The sequence below is a fragment of the Notamacropus eugenii genome, chromosome 5, assembly GCF_028372415.1.
Source record: "Notamacropus eugenii isolate mMacEug1 chromosome 5, mMacEug1.pri_v2, whole genome shotgun sequence".
In the NCBI taxonomy this organism is placed as follows: domain Eukaryota; kingdom Metazoa; phylum Chordata; class Mammalia; order Diprotodontia; family Macropodidae; genus Notamacropus; species Notamacropus eugenii.
The window spans coordinates 382,637,937-382,653,310 of NC_092876.1; the positions used below are offsets into that span (position 1 = coordinate 382,637,937).

Genomic DNA, 15,374 nt, shown 5'->3' on the forward strand with positions numbered 1-15,374 from the left:
TAAAAAAATCCTCATCTTAACAAACAACTATATACACAGTATATACACAGTAGAATAAAGAAAGTTGTACAAGTTTTAATGTGGTTCTAACTAATGAATTCGATTGTAAGTCTTTTCTATTCTACTTCAGAGAAGTGGTAGCATATGACTGGGAACTAAGTCAGTCTCAAAAAAAAATATTTAGTTGTATGATCAATTCTTTCTTTTTTTTAATACAATTGGTTTAAAATTTTTTAATATATATTTTGTTTCCCCCCGCATTATATATTGAATCAATTTTTAACATTTTTAAAAAAAGTTTTGAGGGGGGTGGAGCCAAGATGGCAGAGTAGAAAGACACACATACACATAGCTCCGAACCCACAACCCACAGAATGGCTAGAGGGGATCAGCTCACGGTGAATTCTGCACCCAGAGGCCACGGAATATTGGAGCGAGGGAGATTTCTGTTCCGGAGAGACCAGCAAACCTCTCGTGGGGGGTCCTTTGTGCTGCGGACTGGGCGCCGGGACTGGGAGCAGAGGGCAGCCTTGCAGCGGCCGTGACACCGTGAGGAAAAGATCCGAGCGGGCTTCCGGGACGGGATCTCCAGCGGCCACGCGGGTCCCTCCACCCACAGAGGGACCTGCAAACCTCTCGCAAAAGGTCCCCCGTGCTTCAGACGCGGAGCCCAGCCCAGACCTGCGGCGGCTGAGGCTCCGAGAGGTACAGATCTGAGCAGGCTTCAGGGACAGGATCTCCAGCGGCGGCACAAGCCCCTCCACCCACAGGTGACGGGGGTCTGTGAGAGAGTCTCTTTGGCGGGTCGAGAGGGGAGTGGGGTGCCCCCATGGCTCGGGTCCCCCGGGAGATAGAAGCTGAGAGGTGGCTGCAGACAGGGGCTCCCCAAGTGGGCGGGAGCCTGGATCCATTGTGGAAGGTCTGTACATAAACTGCCTGAGGGAACTGAGCCTGAGAGGTGGCCCTGCTCCGACCTCAGCACCTGAACTTAATCTCACACTGAATAGCAACCCTGCCCCCACCAAAAGCCCTAAGGTGGGAAGCAGCATTTGAATCTCAGTCCCCAAACGCTGGCTGGGAGGACCAGGAGGCGAGGTGGGTGTGAGGAGAATATTCAGAGGTCAAGTCACTGGCTGGGGAGAATGCCCAGAAAAGGGAAAAGAAATAAAACTATTGAAGGATACTTTCTTGGAGAACAGACATTTCTTCCCTTTCTCTCTGATGAGGAAGAACAATGCTTACCATCAGGCAAAGACACAGAAATCAAGGATTCTGTGTCCCAGCCCACCCAATGGGCTCAGGCCATGGAAGAGCTCAAAAAGAATTTTGAAAATCAAATTAGAGAGGTGGAGGAAAAACTGGGAAGAGAAATGAGAGGGATGAAGGAGAAGCATGAAAAGCAGATCAGCTCCCTGCTAAAGGAGAACCAAAAAAATGTTGAAGAAATTAACACCTTGAAAACTAGCCTAACTCAATTGGCAAAAGAGGTTCAAAAAGCCAATGAGGAGAAGAATGCTTTCAAAAGCAGAATTAGCCAAATGGAAAAGGAGATTCAAAAGCTCACTGATGAAAATAGTTCTTTCAAAACTAGAATGGCACAGATGGACGCGCTAAGGACTTTGTGAGAAAGACAGATATCACAGAACATAGCGAGAAGATTGGAAAAATGGAAGATAATGTGAAATATCTTATTGGAAAAACAACTGACCTGGAAAATAGATTCAAGAGAGACAATGTAAAAATTCTGGGACTACCTGAAAACCATGATCAAAAGAAGAGCCTAGACATCATCTTCCATGAAATTATCAAGGAAAACTGCCCTGAGATTCTAGAACCAGAGGGCAAAATAAATATTCAAGGAATCCACAGAACACCGCATGAAAGAGATCCAAAAAGAGAAACTCCTAGGAACATTGTGGCCAAATTCCAGAACTCCCAGGTGAAAGAGAAAATATTGCAAGCAGCTAGAAAGAAACAATTCAAGTATTGTGGAAATACAATCAGGATAACACAGGATCTAGCACCCTCTACATTAAGGGATCGAAGGGAATGGAATAGGATATTCCAGAAGTCAAAGGAACTAGGACTAAAACCAAGAATCACGTACCCAGCAAAACTGAGTATAATACTTCAGGAGAAAAAATGGTCTTTCAATGAAATAGAGGATTTTCAAATTTTCTTGATGAAAAGACCAGAGCTGAAAAGAAAATTTGACTTTCAAACACAAGAATGAAGAGAACCATGAAAAGGTGAACAGCAAAGAGAAGTCATAAGGGACTTACTAAAGTTGAACTGTTTACATTCCTACATGGAAAGACAATATTTGTAACTCTTGAAACATTTCAGTATCTGGGTACTGGGTGGGAGTACACACACACACATGCACACACGCACACATACATAGAGACAGAGTGCACAGAGTGAATTGAAGAGGATGGGATCATATCTTAAAAAAAAATAAAATCAAGCAGTGAGAGAGAAATATTGGGAGGAGAAAGGGAGAAATTGAATGGGGCAAATTATCTCTCATAAAAGAGGCAAGCAAAAGACTTATTAGTGGAGGGATAAAGAGGGGAGGCAAGAGAAAAACATGAGGTCTACTCTCATCACATTCCACTAAAGGAAAGAATAAAATGCACACTCATTTTGATAGGAAAACCTATCTCACAATACAGGAGAGTGGGGGACAAGGGCACAAGCAAGGTTGGGGGAGGATAGAGGGGAGGGCATGGGGAGGAGAATCCGATCCGAGGTCGACACTCATGGGGAGGGAAAGGATCATAAGAGAATAGAAGTAATGGGGGACAGGATAGGATGGAGGGAAATATAGTTAGTCCTATACAACACAACTAGTATGGAAATCATTTGCAAAACTACACAGATTTGGCCTATATTGAATTGCTTGCCTTCCAAAGGGAAGGGGTGGAGAGGGAGGGAGCTAAAGAAGTTGGAACTCAAAGTGTTAGGATCAACTGTAATGTTCTTACCACTAGGAATAAGAAATACAGGTTAAGGGGTCAAGAAAGCTATCTGGCCCTACAGGACAAAAGAGAAGACGGAGACAAGGGCAGAGAGGGAGGATAGAAGAGAGAGCAGATTGGTCACAGGGGCAATTAGAATGCTTGGGTTTGGGGAGGGGAGGGGATAAAAGGGGAGAAAATTTGTAACCCCAAATTTTGTGAAAATAAATGTTAAAAGTTAAATTTAAAAAAAAAAAAGTTTTGAGGTCCAAATCCCTCTCTCCCTCTCTCCTTCCCTTTCCCCTCCCCCCTTTCATAGCTGGTAAGCAAGGAGATATAGGTTACACATGTGCAATCATGTAAAATATATCCATATTAGTTATTTTGTACAAGAAGACTCAAATAACAGGAAGGAAATGAAAGAAAGAAATTGAAATATTGCATTCTTCAGTCTACATTCAAACAATATCAGTTCTTTCTCTAGAGGTGGATAGCTTCATTAGTCCTTTGGGATTGTCTGGGATAGTTGTATTGCTAAAAATACCTAAGTCATTCACAGTTCTTCATCAAACAAAATTGCTGTTACTGTGTACAATGTTCTCCTAGTTCTGTTCACCTCACTTTGTATCAGTTCATGTGAGTCTTTCCAGGTTTTCTGAAATCATTCTACTTATCATTTCTTATAGAACAGTAATATTCCATTAGAATGATATGCCACAGTTTGTTTAGCCATTTCCTAACTGATGGGCATCCCTTTGACTTCCAATTCTTAGCCACCATAAAAAGAGCTCCTATCAATATTTTTGTACAAAGAGGTCCTTTTGCCTTTATTCAGGATGTCTTCAGAGATATAGACCTAGGAATGGTATTGAATTCTTTGAAGAGAGGATAAGCAGACTTTCTAAGATACTTTTGCCACTAAAGAAATCTGAGACAGTAGTAGCCATTTCATATAATTCCATACTGTCTTTTTTTTCTTTTTTGTTCATTTTTTTTCTTCCTCTTTTTTCTTCTTACTTCCAGTTGAAGTTAACAAATATGTATTAAGTGCCTACTGTGTAAAGGGTATTACACTAGATTCTGGGGATTAGAAATATGAATTGAGACACAGCCTCTGCCTTCCAGTTGCTAAAAAATCTAAAGGAAAATATGACAGACACACAAATAAGTATGATACAATGTGAAATATGTTCAGGACAAAGGAAGAATCTAGTGCTCTAAGAAATAAGATGAAGGGTGATTTTATAGTGGGGAAGGAATCAAGGCTTCAATGAAAAGGTGATATTTGAGCCTGTCCTTTGAAGGAAGAGAAGGAATTTAAAGGATAGAAATGTGAATGTTTCAGGTACAGGTGAGAGATAAAGGAGAGGACAGATACATTAGTTTAGAGAGAGCAGCAGCAGATAGTCAGACAGGTAGATTGTTATTGATTTATTTTCAGTGATGTCTAACTCTTCATGACTGCATTTAGGGTTTTTTTGCAAAGACACTAAAATGGTTTGCCATGTTCTTCTCCAGCTCATTTTACAGATCAGGAAACTGAGGGAAACAGGATTTTGAAACTTGGCCAGATGCAAACAGCTAGTTTGAATTTGAACTCAGGAAGATGAGTCTTCCTTATTCCAGGCCCCTCATAGCACTATATATAGACAGATATAAATAGATAGATAAATAAAATGTTTATTAGAAGCTTACTATAGGCCAGGAACTAAGCATGTACCAGAGGAAGGGTTAGAGGCTTCACACACATATTCTCTTACCAATCAATGTTTTTAATGAGGCGTTGATGATAGTAGAATCTATGGACTTGTTTGTTTTTTTTTAAGTACTTTGACAACTGTATCTCAATATAATTGGCTTCCTTTGTAATCTCATGCATTTATGGTATGTGGAGTCCGTAGATTTGTCAGATTGCCAAATAGGTACAGAATTTAAAAATAGGATTAAAAACCACTGATCTAAGGACTATATCTGGGAAACTTCAGCCTCCCTCACCCATCCCCCTCCCCCAGCACAAAGTCTAAAACAGAAATCACAATGTCCATAACATAAGGCTGCTTGGCATCTCTTTTGTATCTTTTCCCTCCTTTTCCGCAATTTCTTTAGAATATTGAGTTGTTTCCTTTTGTTTCCTGTAAGACCAAGACTTAGAGCCACCCACTGGCAGTCACCTCTGCCAAGGTCATTTAGGCTGGAGGAGGCAGCTGAACCTTCCTAGTAAACAAAAGAAAACCTTACTTTTGTTTGTTTTCTGTGTGTTCAATCATTTTTCAGTCATGTCTGATTCTTCTTGGTTCATTTGGGGTTTCCTTGGCAGAGATGCTGGAGTGATTTGGCATTTCTTTCTCTCGTTCATTTTACAGATGAGGAAACTGAGGCAAATAGGGTTAAGTGACTTGCGCAGGGTCACACAGTATCTGGAGCTCGATTTGAATTCAGGAAGATGAGTCGACCAGATTCCAGTCTAGGCATTCTGTTCACTCAGACACCAGCTGCCCTTGTTTGTTTTTATATCAGACCAAATGTGGACATCACATCTAACCCCGATTATGAATCACCTGCTGTAATCATCAGTTACCAACAGAAAGCTTCAATTCTCTGACCTTCCTTTTGGATATTGTTCGTGCTTGTGCTGCCACCTAGTGGAGAAATGAAAGAACACATGGAGTTTGAGAATGATTAAGAGTTTAGCCTCCAAAGGTGTGGGGGAATTTGACAGTAGGTTACTCTGGTCTCTAGAAAATTTTTAGGTCTATCTTGAATAAGACTAGTTATTAGGAGATGAAGTGGTTGGCTCAGTGTATTTTTTTTAAACTTGCTTTGTGATCATATTTAAATGAACTAATTTCAGTATATTAAATAGCATAACTTTTGGTCATGGCTTGTAAGTTCCCATCAGCATTCTTTGAATATTCATTCTCATTCACTTTTTTTCTCTTATGTAATTGGAATAAGTGTGCACTTCAGTCTTATAGTTGGCCCTTTGCTTTATTGCAGAAAGATTTTCCAGATTTCTTAGTATTTCTCCCATATTTTTGGCCTCAGTGATGTTAGTCTTCTACAACACTGACGTGGAACAAAATATTTCACCATTTTCCTATTGTTGGACATTCACATAGATTCCAGTTTTGTTTTGCTTTACAGTTTTATATATATATATATATATATACATATACATATGTTAGGAAAATCTGAATAGATGGCTCTTTTTTGATTTTTGTTAACATTGTCAGGGTAAGTCAGCGTATAATGGGAAGATGATGGAGTAGGTCAGAAATTTCCAGGCTCTCCAAATTCTCTCACAGATAGAAAATCACCATGAAATAAATGTGGAGCAGCAAAAATAAAGGGGTAGAGCAGCAAAGATAAAGGGGTAAAACAGCTGTCCTCCTAAGATAACTTGAGATGCCTTCAGAAAAGAGCCTCCTGGGGCTGAGGTTTGGCCTGAGTGAATTGTAGTTACCTACTGGCAGACTCCACTGAATCAACAAACAGCAGGCCTGGGAGCAGCTCTGTTAGAGAACATACTAGGCTTCAAGAAAGTTCACCTCATGTTAGTTTTACCTCACAAACTTTCATCTAAGGAACAGCAGACAGCTGGGGGTGGGGGGAGATTGAAGCCCAGACCTTCCTTCCAGAAGTGCCACAAAGAGCCCTAACATTAAATTCTAAAGCAGGAAGTGGTCTAGGAGAATGTGTAAATAAAACATCCCCACCATAAAGAGTTCTTGTGATGGCAAGGAAGCCCAAGACAAACATGGAAGAAGAGAATGACATCTACAAGCAAGGTCTCATGAGAAATACACAACTCAGGTCATTAATCCTAAACCCTAAGGATGCAGAAATCTATTCATAGCTCTTTGTGAGGTGGCAAAGAATGGATACCTAAGGGAGTGTTCATAGATTGGTAAATAGATGCACAAACTTTGGCATGTCAGTGTGATGGAATACTGTTGTGCTGCCAAAAAGGATAATGAAAGAGATAGTTTCAGAGGCATCTGGGAAGACTTGTATCAATAGCTGCCCAGTGAAGCAAACAGAACCAAGAGAACAATATAATGACAAGAATATGGCAATGGCAAACACCTCTGAAAGAATTAGCAGCTTGTGTCAATGTAATTTTGTTATTGTTCGGTTATTTTTTGGGTTGTGCCAGTCTCTTTGTGACCCCATTTGGGATTTTCTTGGCAAAGGCACTGGAGTGGTTTGCCATTTCCTTGTCCAGCACATTTTCCATAGGAGGAAACTGAGGCAAACAGTGTTAAGTAATTTACCCAGGGTCACACAGCTCCTAAGTGTCTGAAGCCAGATTTGAACTCAGGAAGATGAGTCTTCTGACTCCAGACCCCTCAAGGCACTTTATCCACTTTGCCACCTAGTTGCCACTTATCAGGGTAATGATCAAACATAATTAGAGAAAACTAATAATGAAACATGAAAACATTCTCCTGATGGGGAGATAAAGAATTCAGAATAAAGAATGAGACAATTTTTTTGCACATGGACAATGTGGCCATTTGTTTTGATTAACTATACATTTTTGTAATGAGACTTGTTTTATCTATATTGCTCAGTGGAGAAGAGTGTTGAAGGGACAGAGTAAGAAGGCAGATTTTTACTCGTTAAAAAAAATATATATATATATAATCTTTAAAAAATGGAAGGAAATTTTAGTTACTTCATATTTATTATGCCAAGTTGCTTTGCAGAATTGTATTGATTTATTATTGCTCCACCAACAATGGACTTCTGTCTTTCTAAAAATAAAAATAAAGCTAACATTTATATAGCCCTTACTATGTGTCTTGCACTGTACTAACTGCTTTACAAATATCATTTCATTGGATCCTCACAATAACCCTGGGGAATAGTTGCTATTATTATGACCATTTTACAGATGAGGAAACTGAGACAAACAGAGATTAAATGACTTGCTTGGAGTCACACAGCTAGTAAATGTCTGAGTCAAGATTTGAATTCAGGTCTTCCTAACTCCAGATCCTGTGCTCTATCTACTCTGTCACCTAACTATCCCTGTAGCATTGTCTATTCCCATTTTTATCAACTTTGCCAATTTACTAGATGTGAGGTGAAACCTTGCCATTATTTTGATTTATTATTGTTAATAATAACAATAGCTAAGATTTATATAGCACTTCAAGGTTTAGAAATTGCTTTACATGTGCTAACTTGTTTGATCTTCACAACAACCTTGTGAAGTAGGTAGGTAAGAACTATTATTCCCATTTTAAAGATGAGAAGTTAAATTGTTTTTCCAGAGACTTCTGGGAACCAGGATAGCACAGTAAATAGTAAATCACCATATAACTCCCCCATACTCACCTCCAAACAACCATAAAATAGTATCCCAAAACAAATTCTGGAAAAGCAGAACCAGCAAGTAGCTGGGGTAAAACAGTCTTTTAACCTAAGACATTTGTAAGATCATCAGGAAAGGTCTGTGTCACTCAGGTAAAGAGGGAGAACAGTCCAGGATAGGAAGCATCCCAGCAAGACAGCAGTAAGCCCTGCCTCAGCAAACCAATGGTAGATCCTGAGCTCAGGGTGGTAGGGCAGGCAAATACCAACACCAGTACCCCGCTGTTTGCCTCAATATAGCTAGGGTATGGGCAGACTTCAGCCCTGAGAAAGTGCCTCAGTGTAGCCCCAGGCAAATGGACAAACTCTAACTAGACCTTCACCAGTTTCAGTGTAGCCCTGGACAAACAGGTAGAAGTCAACCCTATTGGTTCCTAAGTAAACAGACAGCTGCTAGCATGTCACCTGTCAAGTGCCTGAGCATAGCCCTGGGTATACAGGCAGCTACCAGAGGCTAGACCACCAGGTGCTACAGTGTAGCCCCAGGGAAAAGCAGGAACACCCCTCTGGCCTTAGCACATGCCAAATACCACTATTAGAACCCTGGCTCAACACCAGGTAACTTAGCAGACCCCTATAGACTCCAGCAGCATTGACCAACCCCTACCCACTCCCTCAGCACAGCACCAGATATGGACAATATTAGTGCATCACCAGGTAAACAGCCAGTTCCTGCAGCACTTGGCACAAGAAGCCTGAGACAGTTCTCCTTCCACCCTAGGAGCAGGGCTCAACTTTAAAAGAAAGGGAGATGGTTAAAACAGGTGGGCAAACCACACCAACAACAAGAAAAAAGAATCTGACTATAGAAAGTTATTATGGTCACAGGAAAGACCAACCTGCAAACTCAGAGGGGGACAACAATGACAAAACACCTATGGACAAAACCCCAAAGAAAACATGGAAGTGGTCTCAAGCCCACAAAGAACTCATGGAAGACATCAGAAAGGAGCTTAAAAATCAGACAAAAAAAAGGTAGAAGAAAAATGGGAAAAAAAGAAATGAGTGATGCATGAGAATTATGAGAAAAAGAGTCAACAGCTTGGGAAAAAAATAAGTGCTTAAAAAAGGAGAACTGGCCAAATGGAAAAGGAGCTACAAATATCTACAGAAGAAAACCACTCCTAAAAAAAGTACAATTGGCCAAACAGAAGAGAAAGTTTAAAAAAAAAAGCTAATTGAGGAAAACAACTTCTTATGTTAGAATTAGGCATGTTGAAGCTAATGACTCTATGAGATGTCATGTATCAATCAAATTCAAAACGATGAAAAAGAAAAAAGAAATGGAAGAAAATGTAAGATACCTCAAAGTAAAAACAGCTGACCTGGAAAAGAGACCCCAGAGAGACAATATCAGAATCATTGGACTACCTGAAAGCCATAATCAAAAGGAGTAACTGGACAGCATCTTTCAAGAAATTATGAAGGAAAACTGCCCTGGTGTCCTAGAACCAGAAGGCAAAATTGAAGGAATTCACTTTTCACATAAAGAAAAAAATCCCCAAATAAAACCCCAAGGAACATTATAACCAAATTTCTGAGCTACCAGGTCAAGGAGAAAATACTGAAAATGACCAGAAAGAATCAAGGAAAACTGCCCTGGTGTCCTAGAACCAGAGGGCAATATTGAAAGAATTCACTTTTCACGTAAGGAAAAAATCCCCAAATAAAAACCCCAAAGAACATTGTAGCCAAATTTCTGAGCTATCTGGTCAAGGAAAAAATATGAAAATGACCAGAAAGAAACAATTCAAATGTCAGGGAGCCATGATCAGGATTACACAGGACTTAGCTGTAACATCAAAGAACTGGAGGTCATGGAACATGATATTCTGGAAGGCAAAGGAGCTAGGACTATAACCAACAATCACTTACCTGGTGAAATTAAAGCATAATAAATCAAGGGGAGAAATAGTCATTCAAAGAAGTAGAAGGATTTAAAGTTTTCATAAGGAGATGATAAAAATTAAACCAAAAATTTGATCTTCAGTACCAAGGGTAGTATAAACTTGTTAAAAGGGAAAATAAAACAGAAGTAATCCAATAGAGCTAAACTATTTACATCCATACCTGGGAATATGATACTAGTACTTCTTAAAATTGTATCATTAATAGTACAGTTAGAAGGAATATACATAGATAGAGGATATAAGTATAAGGTGACTTTGAGGGAATGACATAAAAATAATTAAGGGAGGAGAAAGAGGAGTATAACTGGTATAGAAGGAAGAGATAGAATGGGGTAAATTATTTCACATGAATAGGTGTGGAAAGCCTATTACAGTAGAGGGGAAGATGGGGAGATTGGTAATGGGGATTATTTGGACATTATTCTCATCAATGCTGACTCAAAAAGGGAATCACATATACAATCAATTGAATGTAGAAATATATCTTACCCAACAGGGAAGTAAGAATAGAGGAGATTAAATATGTGGAGGTTGGGGGAAACTGACAGAAGAGAAGGCAGCTCAAAGGAGGTAGTAGACAGAAGCAAAACACTGATGAGGAGGGAAAGGTACAGAAGAGAGAGGAAAAACAGCAGGAAAATAGGATGGAAGGAAAGACCTAGTTAGTAATCATAACTGTGAATGTGAATGAAATGTAGTCTCCCATGAAACAGAAGTGGATACCAGAGTGGATCACAAACCAGCATCCTACAATATTATTTACAAGGAACAAACTTGAAGCAGAGAGACACACACAGAGTAAAGATAAGGGACTGGCACAAAATCTATTATCCCTCAGCTGAAGTAAAAAAAAATTAGGTAGGAGTAGCAATCCTAATCTTACACAAAATAAAAACAAAAAATAGACTTAATTAAAAGAGTTAAAGAAAGAAACTACATCTTGCTAAAAGGTACCATGGACAATAAAGTAAGTCAGTACTAAACATCAAGTGCTATAGCATCCAAATTCTTAAAGGAAAAATTAAGTGAGTTACAGGAAGAAATAGACAACAAAATTAAACTATGCTTGTAAAGGACCTCCACCTCTACCTCTCAGAACTAGATAAATCCAACCAAAACATAAGAAAGAAGCTAAGGAGGTCAGTAGAACATTAGAAAAGTTAGACGACAGACTGTTTTTTAGAGAAAACTGAATGGGAAGAGAAAGAAATATACCTTTTTTTTTTCTCAGCAGCACATGGCACACAAAAATTGACCACATAATAGAGCATAAAAACCTCAAAATCAAATTTAGAAACACAGAGATATTAAATGTCTTCTTTTTGGATCATAATGCAATAAAAATCACAATCACAAAGGGCAGTGGAAAAATAGATTAAAATTAATTGGATCCCTTGCATGGCCCTCCTCTCTGTCCTTGGCTCAGCAGCCTGTTGCCCAGCTCCCACTATCCAGCCTGTCCATCACCACCACCATGGTGCCCACCATCCTGCGCTGCCATTGTGGGCCCCACCTTCCCCACCAAGCCCAGGTCTAGTTGCTGCAGCTTCTGCAGCCCACACCTATACTGAGGTAACCCTGACCACCATCATCCTTGGCCAGATGTCCTTCACCTTCACCTCCCTGACACAGCGATATTTCAAGTAGGCCAATGTGAAGCAGGTGGATGTCCCAACCCAGAGTGAGGCCTTTGGGATCCTTGCTGCCCATGTTCTCACCCTGAAAGTGCTGAAGCATGGTGTGGTGACTGTCCATATTGAGGAAGGCACCACTACCAAGTATTTTGTGAGCAGTGGTTTCATCACAGTAAGTGCCAATTTCTTGGTGCAGCTGCTAGCAGAAGAGCCATGACCTTAGAGATGCTGGACCCAGTGGCTACCAGATCCAACCTGGGAAAGGTACACCCAGACCTGTCAGGGACATCAAATGAGGCAGCCCAGGCTGAGGTTCAGATCTGGATAGAAGCCAATGAAGTCATCATCAAAATGCTGGAATCATAAACTAGAGAGCCAAACTTTTGGAGTTGTCCAGAGATGGTGTGACTGTTCTGCTCCATAGCAATCGCCCTGAGCTGAGGAGACCAGGAAATATCAGAAAGAAAGAGGATGCCTACTCCCCAATCCCCCCTCCTGCCTAATCCCCTACCCTCCAATCCCAGCCACATAGTTTCTGGACTTTAAAAATTGGAAACTAAATAATCCTAAAGAAGAAGTGGGTCAAAGAACAAATCATAGAAACAATCAACAATTTAAAGAGAATAAAAATAGTGAGTCAACATATCAAAATTTATGGGGTCAAATTTATTTCTGTAAATTCTTGTCATGTCAACAAAATAGAAAAAGGTCAGATGAATGAATTGGACATGGAACTAAAAAAAAGCTAGAAAAAGAACAAATTAAAAATCTACAATTCATCACCAAATTGGAAATCCTGAAACTCTAAGATGAGATTAATAAGACTGAAAGTTAAAGAAAAAAAATAGTTCCTAATAGATAAATCTAGGAACTGAGTTTATGAGGGAAAAAAACAACAATATAGAAAAATAGGAGATAATCATTTGTTAATTTGATTTTTTTAAAAAAGAAAGAAAGCTAAAAATGGAAAGGGTGAAAATACCATCAATGAAAAAGAAATGAAAGCAATCATTAGCAATCATTTTGCTCAATGATATGCCAGTAAATCTGACAATCTGAGAGAAATTGATTAATATTTCCAAAAATATAACTTACCCAAATGAACAGAATTAGAGGTAAAAAGTCTAAACAAACCCCATCTTGGAAAAAGAAATTGAATAAGTCATTAATGAACTACTTAAGAAGAAATCTCCAGGGCTAGATGGGTTCGCAAGTGAGTTCTACCACATTTAAAGAACAATTAATTCTAATACTGTATAAACTATTTGGAAAAATCGGCAAAGAAGGAATTCAGCCAAACTCCTTTTATGATGCAAATATGGTGCCAATACCTACACCAGGAAGAGTTGAAACGGAGAAAGAAAACTATAGACCAATTTCCCTAATGAATATTGATGTGAAACGTTTGAACAAAATTCTAGCAAAACAATTACAGCAACATATCACAGGCATTATACACTACCACCTGGGAGGATTTATATCAGGAATGCAAGATGGGTTCAATATTAGGATAACTATCGACATAATTGACTATATCAATAATAAAACCAACAAAAATCATATGATTATCTCAGTAGATGCAGAAAAAACCGTTAACAAAAAAAAATAGCACCCATTCTTATTAAAAACACTAAAGAGTACAGGAATAAAGGGAGAATTCCTTGAAATGATAAGTAGTATCTATCTAAAACCATCAACAACATTATATGTAATGGGTATAAATCAGAATCATTTCCAATAAGATCAGGAGTGAAACAAAAATGCCCATTTTCACCACTATTATTCAATATAGTACTAGAAATGCTAGCTATAGCAATAAGAAGAGAAAGAAATTGAAGGAATTAGAATAGGCAATGAGGAAACCAAAGTATTCCTCTTTGTAGTTGATATGATGATATACCTAGATCATCCAAGAGGATCAACTAAAAAAACTACTTGAAATAATTGACAATTTTAGCAAAGTTGTAGGATATAAGATAAACCCACATAAATCATCAACGTTTCTTTATATGACCAACAAAGCCCAGCACCAAGAGATAGAAAGCGAAATTCCATTTAAAATAACTGTGGACAATATAAAATACTAGAGAAGTTACTATGGTCATTGACTACTGTGGTTTGTATACCTAATCTACTCTACCAATCCACCACTCTATTTCTTAGATGTATGAGATAGTTTTAATGATTACCACCTTATAATATAGTTTGAGATCTGATATTGCTAGGCTATCTTCTTTCGTATTTTTTTTTCATTAATTCCCTGATCATTTGTTCTTCTAGATGCATTTTGTTGTTTTTTCTAGCTTTATCAAAAAAAAAATTTGGTGAGTTTCATTGGAATGACCCTTAATAAGTAACTTAACTTAGGTAGAATTGTTGTTTTTATTATATTAGCTCAGTCCACCCATGAGCAATTGATATTTTTCCAGTATGCTTGTCTTAAGACTAATTTCTACCCAGTTGTTTCCCCGTTTTCCCAGCAGTTTTTAAATATGGAGTTGTATCCCAACAAATGTGTTTTCAGGTTTCTTAATCAGGGTTATTGAGTACCATTATTTCTGATTTTTCCTTGTCTGGTCTGTTCATTGACATCAATTTTTTAATCAATTGCAAGTTTTAATGATTGCTGCTATATAATATAGTTTGAGATCTGGAAGTATATCCTCCATTCCTACCTTTTTTCATTATTTCCTCTGATAGTCTAGATCCTTTCTTCTTCCAAATGAATTTTGTTGTAATTTTATCAATTTCTTTTTTTTTCTTTCTTTTTTCTTTTTCTTTCTTTTTTCTTTTTTTTTTTATTTAACTTTTAACATTCATTTTCACAAAATTTTGGGTTACAAATTTTTCCCCTTTTCTCCCCTCCCCCCCCCAACGCCAAGCATTCTAATTGCCCCTATGACCAATCTGCTCTCTCTTCTATCATCCCTCTCTGCCCTTGTCTCCGTCTTCTCTTTTGTCCTGTAGGGCCAGATAGCTTTCTATACCCCTTTACCTGTATTTCTTATTTCCTAGTGGTAAGAACATTACAGTTGATCCTAACACTTTGAGTTCCAACTTCTTTAGCTCCCTCCCTCTCCACCCCTTCCCTTTGGAAGGCAAGCAATTCAATATAGGCCAAATCTGTGTAGTTTTGCAAATGACTTCCATAATAGTTGTGTTGTATAGGACTAACTATATTTCCCTCCATCCTATCCTGTCCCCCATTACTTCTATTCTCTTTTGATCCTATCCTTCCCCATGAGTGTTGACCTCAAATTGCACTCTCCTCCCCATGCCCTCCCTTCTATCATCCCCCCCCACTCTGCTTATCCCCTTATCCTCCACTTTCCTGTATTGTAAGATAGGTTTTCATACCAAAATGAGTAGGCATTTTATTCTTTCCTTTAGTGGAATGTGATGAGAGTAGACTTCATGTTTTTCTCTCACCTCCCCTCTTTATCCCTCCACTAATGAGTCTTTTGCTTGCCTCTTTTATGAGAGATAATTTG

General features: G+C 38.8%; 1 protein-coding gene and 1 pseudogene across 1 annotated transcript in view; both read left to right on the plus strand.

The window, feature by feature from the left end:
- The window catches only part of LOC140506819 (claudin-34-like), a 92,243-nt gene that overhangs the window by 26,796 nt on the left and 50,073 nt on the right, over positions 1-15,374 (plus strand). The window lies entirely within an intron of this gene.
- Positions 11,555-12,249, plus strand: LOC140503043 (ATP synthase subunit delta, mitochondrial pseudogene; annotated as a pseudogene).